The sequence below is a fragment of the Dendrobates tinctorius genome, unplaced genomic scaffold (assembly GCF_039654945.1).
Source record: "Dendrobates tinctorius isolate UK_male_01 unplaced genomic scaffold, ASM3965494v1 ptg000066l, whole genome shotgun sequence".
In the NCBI taxonomy this organism is placed as follows: Eukaryota; Metazoa; Chordata; class Amphibia; order Anura; family Dendrobatidae; genus Dendrobates; species Dendrobates tinctorius.
In genome coordinates, this window is record NW_027361734.1 from 1,049,430 (window position 1) to 1,059,844 (window position 10,415).

Sequence of the window (10,415 nt, forward strand, 5' to 3'; positions counted from 1 at the left end):
GTGCACAAATTTGCTGGTGAGCAACAGCAGATATCCACAAGAAGAAGAAAGTTCGTTCGGCACACCGGCAAAACTGAAAAAAACTTTATTAGGCTAATATGCCATATTAAAATGTAAAAAACATTTTAATATGGCATATTAGCCTAATAAAGTTTTTTCATTTATGCCGGTGTGCCGAACGAACTTTCTTCTTCTTGTGGACATCTTTTAGTGTTTGACAGCAGCCAAACAATAAACAAGACAAATTCTTCACCTGTTGTTGATTTTTTCATTCTGCCTCCCAAAGATAGCAGTAAGGCTCGTCGTACATTTATCCTGTGCTCTGTGCTGAGCAATTCCATGTAAATCTATGAAATTCTTGATTTAGACAGGTCCTCTGGCGGAAGATTCTCTGTAATGTGGCACATGGAGGCACTGTGGACGCCATCTGACCTGGGATCCAGTGGTGTCCATCTTTTTAGGATTGCATAAAAGCGTCGTCGGCCACAGTTTTGTGCACTTTTGAAAAGGACACTGCTAAACAGGGTCCAGACAGAGTCCAGAGTAACTCAGCTGCCTCTAATGTGACAGTTGCCTGGAATGTGACAGCTGCCTTGAACGTGACAAAACAGTATGCCTTGAATATGACAAAGATGGTGACTCTGAATATGGTGGAAAATGGGACGGAGACTGAGGACAATTCCAACCCCACCCCTCGTGGGCGTCCTAACCTGAAGATGGTGCGAAATTCTGTCAGGCAGAGTCAGCGGTCTAAGCTGGAGATGCATATCCCAGTGAACAGTGCCCACCCATGGTGGATGCGATGGAGGAGAAGAAAGCCTTGACCCTGGCAGTGGATCCCAGAAGGACAGGCAGGGTCCAATGCAGAATGGGCGGAGTAGCCGGAAACGGCTCCACCCTGGAACGGAAGAAAACCTCGTGTGCAGCAGCGGTTGCCAGATCCAGAACGTTGTCACATACCAAGGAGGTCGGTGATCCAGATGAAGCTGCTGCAGAGGCACCTGACCCAGAAGAGGCAGAGCTGGAGGAGCCAGAGCCCAAGTTGGATGGTGCGGGAGCTGTGTCGGTGGAGTCTGATGGTCGTTGGCAGCCTGGATTGCGAGGGTCATTGAGCAGAAAATGCAATGAGAGAGGCAGATCTGGGCCGAGCTGCACCAGCCAGGAGGGGGCGCTATGGTTGGACGGTGGACCAGTGGACTCGCAGGTATGGCTTTATCCATGAGGTGGGTACAAATGACAAGGTGTACGTCAGTGCCAGTTCTATAAAATTTGAAAAGCCCGTTGTGGAAGGAGACTGGGTTTCATTTATTAAAGAATATAGACCTCGTGGATACTATGCTGTGGCGGTCAGCTTGTGCCCGGAGGATGATTTGGAATGTATGCAGGCCCAGAACCAGCACAGTTGACTCCCTGTTTCTTGGTCTCTGAACGGCCAAGGCCTGCCCCTCTCCTGCCACTGCGGCAGGAGAACACGACACCTGCGGCTGCAGGGTCGTCTGCTGGAGCATGGGCACAGAGCCAGATGTGGGGCAAAGTGATACAGGACACATGTCACTGAATTAGTGGATGACACTTAAAGTAGGAGCAGTGCTCATTGCAATGGAGTAAGGATGGGACTGTTCCACACCCCTGTGGGCAGAGGAGACCTTTAGCACCAAAGTCAGATGCAGTGTGTCAGCGCCGGGATTTTTTCTCTACTCACCAACCTCGGGTAAAGCTCATTTAGAGCTTCTCTTACCTAGGATCCTAGGAGTGGAAGAATAAAGAGAGAGACACAGGAGGCTTGTCTTTCAAGTTAATCTCTCCCTTTATTCAGATGGGTACTTCTTTTATAGGATCACAAAAGAGGAAATAGACAAATATAGACAATTTCCGTAATATTATGTAACAATTGCGAAATGGTGGATAGTTGGCAAAAACAATAGTTATATAACAGATATGACAAAATGATATATTATGTGTCTAATTGGGGATGACGGGAATATGGCACTTCCTTGATATCAACTTAACAATTCGTGGAACTGCATCCGGTAATACTAATAGGCCAGAATACTTGGCCTTGACATTTTAGACATTATTCTAAGAAAAGAGAGAATTTTGGAACTGACCACTTGGCAGAATTGTCTAACCACGTAGACAGATGATAACAATTAAAATAGTGTCATGGGTTACAAGTTGTTTTTCAGTTATTTTTCTGTTCTATAGAAACTAAGATTAACCATTTCTTTGACAACTCCCCTCTTTTTATCATTCTGTCTACCTACCTCTATCTATCCTTGCCTTTATCTGAGGCCTGCAAGATAACCCTACTTCACAAAATACACGGCTTGTCCTATGTATATCATGGGATACCAGTCCTGCTGTGTATCCATTCAGATTATACCTGGGAATCAGACCTTCTTTCCCTACCTCTGTTCTAATTATTGCCCTATCTCAGAGGAGTTCAGATTTTATTGAGGGAAGTTATGTCTATTTTGTGAGTAACGTGTTAACGAGACATAGTAAATTCATAATTATGGTAATATATTGTAACATATATTTTGATATATATTGATATGTATATATATATTTTATATCTTTATTCATTAGTAAGTGTTAATCATTTAATCATTTAAAGTCCATAATGCATGTAATCTTCATCGTTGTAGTTCTTCCTGAAGTTCTTCTCTTTATCTTTGTTCAAACCAGTGGTTTTCCACAATGCATACAATCAGCCAAGTCCACTGACGTTTGCTTGTTGCAGAATATACATTTACGCTGAACGGTGGTTATAAAGGTTGTCATCACTTGTGTCTGATTGATTTCTGAATTGGCCTCAATTTTAGCACTACCTTTACCTGGAAAACATTTACAATTAGAACCAAGAATTTTCTTTATGAGCAAAACAAATAGTCTTATCATTACAGCAATAACCAATATCACAAAAACTGCTTGAATTAAAAAATGAATTATTCCTGATATCCATCCGCCTATCCCCTTAAACAGATTTAAAGGATTTAACCATGCGAGCCATTCAGGAAAGGGCAAATCTTCTAAGGCATTAACCTTTCGTATTCCTTCCTTGATCAGCCTGGCTTGTTCTATATCATGAGTAACTTTCATCAATCCAGATGGATCGATATAGTGACAGCATGCGGGTCCCACTACCTGACAGAATCCCCCTTGAGATGCCGTAAGATAGTCAAGCACCATAGAATGTTGATTAGTTATAACTATGAGCTGTCTCATATAAGCAGATTCTACATTAATGGCATCAAATAGATACTCTGTCACATTATCAAAAATATCACCCAATTCTTCTATCATCTGAGCATTTCTTAAAGTTCCGAACATAACTCCCAAAGGACCAGTAAGAACCATCCCTGTCTTAAGGTACCATGGGGTATGCATTAGATGCTTAGGTGGCTGGGGTGAGGGTGCACTGCGTTTCGCTATCATGTGACCAGGAACATTTTTATAAGGAAAGTCATTCTCATTCCATACCCAGGTGGCTGGCTCTAATTTAGCTAGTGTACATGCACCTTCGGCTCCTTTAGGAATCCTCTATATGCATTACTTCCACAGACTACATAAACTCCTTTTGGTAATTCAAACTGAAATTCATTAAGGAAAGCTATCGCTATTGAAACCAACCGAGTAGTGTCAGTATAAAGGCACCAAGAATCATCTAAATCTGTAGTAACTGCCCTATAATATCGTAATGGTTGGCATTCCGGTTCTGTATTGAGGCTTATAGACATTTCAGCTGCTCCATCTCCATACTGACCTTCTCTGGTTTCTTCATCTACATGAACCGCCTCTCTTGCAGTGCACTGTGTTGTATTGCCATAAAGGAATGAATGATTCCTTGTCCAATTAGTATCATGTAGGAATCGTTCCAAACACACCTGGTCACTGCAAATTTGTTTATCTCCCAGAGAAAAGGGAGTTTTTACTGCAAAGCTAAGTTTTAGCTCCTGATCGGGCACTTTCCCTATATAATTTTTATCAGTAGCCTTGTTTCCCCAGTTTCCATCATATTCCTTAAATTCGAATAGATTGATCGGTCGTTTATCTACAGGTTCCTGTCTCCTAGTGAGATTTATTTGAAACCATGGCTGCCTTGTCCAACCTGTAATAGGCAAGGCAGCAGAGATCTGACTCTGTTGTTCAGCCAGATTAAGGGCCCGCATTTCCCAACACCCTCCCCTGAACAGCTCCTCTTCTGTTAGTGGAGTTACGAAATATGGCATAGTTTTTGCAGCAATGGGGGCATGAGAACAAATCCAACAATTGGATAAATTTCGGACCTGGGCAATATAGCTATGGTACTGGACAAATTTATTAGCCCACTGTTTTGATACATCACTATCCCATGGTTCAAAAACATCATTATCTTTTTTACATTGCATAGACGACATCACAGTGAGGAGCAAGAATGGATAGTACTTCCCAAATTCCATCCTTCTTAGTTTCTGTGGAACTTCTTGCAGTGAGAAGCGTGAATCCAGGTGGTTTTTCCCTCCAGCTTAACAGATGTAGGCGTGGTCAGCTGGACCTGGTAGGGTCCTTCAAAGCGAGGATCCAGACTTTTCCTTAGATGCTTTCACGTCACCACCCAATCTCCAGGCTTAAGATCATGTGAGCCTGATAAGGAGGACGGATCTGGAAGGGAACTGAAAACACGCGCATGAATTTGCTGTAACACCTGTTGTAACGCGCCTACATAGGCCGTCATATTTGAATGAGAGGCCTGCATCTGCTGGGGAAAGTACAATCCTGTCTTGGGAGGGCTCCCAAACAACACTTCATATGGACTTAAACTTGTCTTTCGGTTGGGAGTTACCCTAACAGTGTACAATGCAATGGGAAGACACTCAGTCCATGGTTTACCTGTCTCTGCCATTGCCTTTTGAATTTTCAATTTCAGTGTACCATTTAACCTTTCCACCCTGCCACTACTCTGAGGGTGATAGGGAGTATGAAAAGATTGTTCTATCCCTAAGGCTCGAGTGATTCCTTGGCACACCTGTGAAGTAAAGTGACTACCTCGGTCACTTTCGATTACCTCTGGTACTCCAAATCTGCAAACAACTTCTGAGATTAACTTTTTAACCACAGTATGTGCATTTGCATGAGCACAGGGCCATGCTTCTGGCCAATTTGAGAAAAGATCCACACATACCAGCACATATTCATAGTTGCCTACCCTACGAAGCTGAATGAAATCAATCTGCAGTCGCTGAAAAGGGTACAATGGCCTCGGGGTGCACTTTAGTGGCACCTTTACTGTTTTTCCCACATTGTGGCATGCGCAGATTACACATCCCTGTACGAATGTTGCAGCAGCATAATGGAACCCTGGTGCGACCCAACTTGCTTTTACCTGACTTACCATTCCATCCTTGGATTGATGGGTTATTCCGTGGGAGAGGGAGCACACCATAGGGTACAATGCCCTGGGCAAACAATACCTATCATCCGCTCTCCACAATCCATCTTCTTCCTTCGCACCTGAGTGCCTTTGCCATCCCTCCTTTTCTGGTGCAGAGGCCTGATCTTGCAGGTTCTGAAGTAATTGTAGATCCACCTCCCCCGACACCTGTACAGTGTATGTTCCTGCGGGAAGAGGGAATAAAGCAGCAGCCTTGGCTGCAATATCAGCTCGGTTATTACCTTCAGCTTCCTTAGTGCGCTCCTTTGTGTGAGCTTGCACTTTTACTACAGAGATGGGGTAATAGACCCAGAGGAGTGCAGACGGAAAGGGCTTTGCTATGAATGTGGCCAGAGAGGGCACCTCAAAAGGAATTGTTTCAGGAATAGAACAACTAACCCAGAGCAGACTCGTGTTTCACTGGTAGCAACTGATGAGGCAGGAAATTTGTCAGATTAGGAACTTGGCAGCCCCCAATATGATTATGTAATAGTGGTTCCCCCTAGGGATGGTCCAAGGGCCACAACCCAATTACAACTTCCCAATGGGAAGCAATTGAAATGTTTAATTGATACGGGGGCGAGCCGTACTATTATAAGAAAACAAGATATGCCACAATGATTCATGACAGGGAAAACGGTGAAGGGAATAGGAGCAGAGGGAGTGGTTCATCCTTTGTATGAGACAGAACCTATGAATGTACGAATAGCTCAAACTACTGACTTATGTGTCCGACTGTTGGTATCGGAAAAATGCCCACTGAATTTGATAGGAGCTGATATTTTAAATGCTGTCAATGCAATCATTAAATTTGGAAAAAAGGGAATTACTGTTTCAGGCCCTTTATCGGAAGAAGCAATGTCCACGGTGATGTCCATGATGCGGTTAGAAGAACAGGAAAAACAACAGGTTGAGCAAGATGAGGAGATACTGCAGATGCTTGAGCAAATGCCAGCTGCACTATGGGTAAAAGATAAAACAGATGTGGGTTTGTTAAAAATAACACCTGTTTCTATTAAGTTGAAACCAGGAGCTGTACCAGTACGTATTCGACAATACCCGCTGAGTAAAGAACAAACTGAGGCTATTTCTGCACAGGTATCCACCTATCTGAAGGCAGGTATACTAAAGGAGAAAAAATCCATTTTTAATACACCTCTTTTTCCGATAAAGAAGAAGCAGACTGTGGCAGACTGTGGTAAGTAGAGAAAAAATCCCGGCGCTGACAAACTTGGAGGCCCCAGCGAGATTGAATTCCCCTTTTTTTAGCAGCACTTTTGATCTGTTGCCCGGTCTTGTACTGGCAATGCAATATCAAGCACACAAAATTAGAATGTTAGGATGGTTAGTATTTTTAGACAGATAAACAAATATAAATATACAACCACAAACAATACAAACTACATTAAAGTCAAGAGACAAAAGATTAAAGCCAAGGAACAAAAGAAACAAAACAAGCAAAAAAAATTAAAAAACTTAAAATAAAAAAAATAAAACAAACCTTAATTTTTGTTACCCGAGGGGATTCCCATTCAAAGATCCAGACAGACAGACCTACCTACCCTGTCTTAGGGAGACAAGAAAGGATGCGAGCCAAAATGGCTCACGTACCCGGGTCTCCTTTCTGTTCTCCCCCCGACAGAGCAAGGCAATCCTTTTCAGTCCAAATTGATAGTTAAAGGGGAATTCAATCTCGCTACGGGCCTCCAAGTTTGTCAGCGCCGGGATTTTTTCTCTACTCACCAACCTCGGGTAAAGCTCATTTAGAGCTTCTCTTACCTAGGATCCTAGGAGTGGAAGAATAAAGAGAGAGACACAGGAGGCTTATCTTTCAAGTTAATATCTCCCTTTATTGAGATGGGTACTTCTTTTATAGGATCACAAAAGAGGAAATAGACAAATATAGACAATTTCCGTAATATTATGTAACAATTGCGAAATGGTGGATAGTTGGCAAAAACAATAGTTATATAACAGATATGACAAAATGATATATTATGTGTCTAATTGGGGATGACGGGAATATGGCACTTCCTTGATATCAATTTAACAATTCGTGGAACTGCATCCGGTAATACTAATAGGCCAGAATACTTGGCCTTGACATTTTAGACATTATTCTAAGAAAAGAGAGAATTTTGGAACTGACCACTTGGCAGAATTGTCTAACCACGTAGACAGATGATAACAATTAAAATAGTGTCATGGGTTACAAGTTGTTTTTCAGTTATTTTTCTGTTCTATAGAAACTAAGATTAACCATTTCTTTGACAAGTGTGGTCAGTACGGGCCAGGGTTAAACGTTAAACTGTGTTTTTCTTCCCCTCACCCAAGTTTTGTTGCTCTTGTTGCACCTCCTCTGTTGGATTGCAGGATCCTAACCCAGAGGGGTTATGTGCCCGAGAACTGAAAAAACAGACTGTGTGTGTGGCTGCTTAGTGTGCAGCACTAACATGTTTAAAGGGCCACACTCCATGCAAAGGAGGGAGGGGGAAGACCCTCAAGGACTGAGGACCTGATGAGCAGTTCAGGATGATCCGATATGAACGATGTTGAAACTAAATATGGAATGTGTATGTGCTCGGGTACTGTAGGTGGAGGGGATTGAGGCCATTTAGACCTGGGTGCTAGCTGGAGGATTGTAAACCAGGCAACTGTAAGAGTTGCTAAAGGTCAATGGACTCTTATGTGGAGCCAAAGGACTCCCTCCGGAGTGGTTGGCGTCCGGCACCTACCGCTGAGCCAAAAGACTGTCCGATTGTAAGAAGTTTTATAGGAAACTAAATGTGTATTTTATGGACTCTCATATTGAACTGACAGACCTTTTACCTCATTTAACTGTTTACCTCCCTGCGTGGAGTATTCTTACTGTAAAAAAAAATATTAAAGTTGCATTCTACTTGCATTACATGGTCGAGGATGACCATATTTAAAGGAGGAAGAAATGTAAGGGTTGTACAAGGACTAGTTTGTGCCCCACTACCCCCTTTGCCTGTGTATATATATCCCTGAGAAGCTGGTATATTTAGTATGTCTTATAATGCTGCTATATGAGTGTTGTAATATTGTTATGCTGTGTAATGTACTGTATAGATAGGGAAAGTGTAGTATTTGGATTAGCCCACTAGAGGGGGCAATAAGATAGCAATAACAATAAGATAGGAATTAGTTAAGTTAGAAGGGGCCAACTATGTAAGATAGAGAGAGCTTCCTGAATTTAGTCAGTAGGGCCTGGGAGCCTGGACAGGGCAGTTGTGCCATGCAATGTTAAAGTAAAGGAGCCCAGCTTGTCCAGGGCCTAGGAGTAACGGTCACTTGGAAGGTGAAGGAATACAGGGCAGCTTCAACATGGTTGCAGTAAACTACGTGGGAAGACGCCTAAATGTCAGGGGTGAAACGGGGAAGGAACTCCTGAAGGTAGTTAGACTGGCCAGACAGAACACTGCAGTACCAGAGACAATGGTATGACCCTGCGATATTCCTGGAGGCGTAAGGGACAGCACAGGGAAAGGAAAGGTTATGATGTGTGAAGGATCCTGTGTTGTACCTGTGACTAATCTGGACAAGCTGAGACAAGAACTGAGTAAAGTTGTTTGTTTAAAACTGGATCCGAACTCTGCCTGTCTTTGCATAGTATTTGGGAAAGGAAACCACCAACAGACTGGAGAGGATTTGGATGTGCATGTAAGTAAGCCATCAAATGCTCAACAGAAGGAACAAAGTATTTATGTGACGGAGGGCCAGGGTGTGCCAGTACTGTCACCCTCAGTCATGACTACCCCCCTGGTCCCCGTTACAGTAGTACAAAGGCTCTCAAAAAGCAAAATGGCTACTCACCCGCGAAAAAGAAATTCAGCAAATTCTTTGCTTACCACCACCACCACCACAATGTACCTAAACCACATATAGAGTCAACGTTTGGCATTTCTGAAGAGATGAGAGCCTGCCTACCTTATGGGTGCATGTCTCCAGAAGCACCGGCTGGGCCTAATGTATTGGTGAGTGCAGCATACTGGTCATTACAATGGCAGTTTGCAATTTTCACTTGGCAACATTCATTGCTGCTTGTTTCTGGAAAATACCCATGGAGTCAAAATCATCACTACACCTGTAAATAAATTCCGAAAGGGGTACAATTTCCTAAATGGGGTCACTTTAAGGGGGATTCTACTCTTCTAGCAATTAGTGGCTCTGTATATGGAGTCCACAAACAGTTTTAGGAAAATTTGCGCTCCACGAGGCAAATAGCGCTCCATTCCTCGAGAGTCTTTCCGTATGGCTCAGTAGTACTGTACAGCCACATATGGGGGTGTTGCCACATTCAGTAGAAATTGGACAAATTATAGTGTCATTTTTACCCACTTCTTGTTTGAAAATGTAAAATCTAATATCTAAATCAAAATTTTGGTGGTAAAAATGTAGTTATTTTTTCTTCACTGCCCAATGGTATAAAATTCTGCGACACAACCGTGGTGTCAATATAATCACTGCATCCCTAGATGAATTCATTGAGAGGCATAGTTTGTAAAATGGGGTCACTTATGGGTTGTTCTGCTGTTCTGGCACCTCATGGCCTCTCCCAGTGGGTCATGGCAACTGCAAACCATAACAGTAAAATCCGGCGCTCCTTGCCTTCTGAGCTTTTCTTTGTGCCTGAAAAATATTTCTTGATTACATGTAAGGTATTGGCACACTCAGGAAAAATACACCTCTTTTTTTGTAAAAACAAATTCCTATTAGCCCTTAGAAAAATTAAAAACTTTGGGCTAAAACAACATTTTAGTAGTAAAAATGTAATTTATTCTTTCTTCACCGCTCAATGGTATAAAATTCTATGAGGCACATGTGGTGTCAATATGATCACTACCCCCTACATGAAGTTTGAAGTGTAGTTTGTAAAATGAGTTCACTTATAGGGGTTTCTTTTGTGCTGGCACCTCAGGGGCTCTGCCAATGTGACATGCACCCTCAAACAATTCCAACAAAATCTGAACTCCAATTT

At 42.6% G+C, this 10,415-nt stretch overlaps 1 long non-coding RNA gene across 1 annotated transcript; it reads right to left on the minus strand.

The window, feature by feature from the left end:
• Window positions 1–4,303: 4,303 nt before the first annotated feature.
• LOC141095109 (uncharacterized) lies at window positions 4,304–7,237 on the minus strand. The gene is made up of 2 exons (XR_012233308.1): window positions 7,193–7,237; window positions 4,304–4,655 (listed from the first exon to the last, which is right to left on the minus strand). It is a non-coding gene; the product is annotated as an uncharacterized lncRNA (long non-coding RNA).
• Between the last annotated feature and the right edge of the window lie 3,178 nt (window positions 7,238–10,415).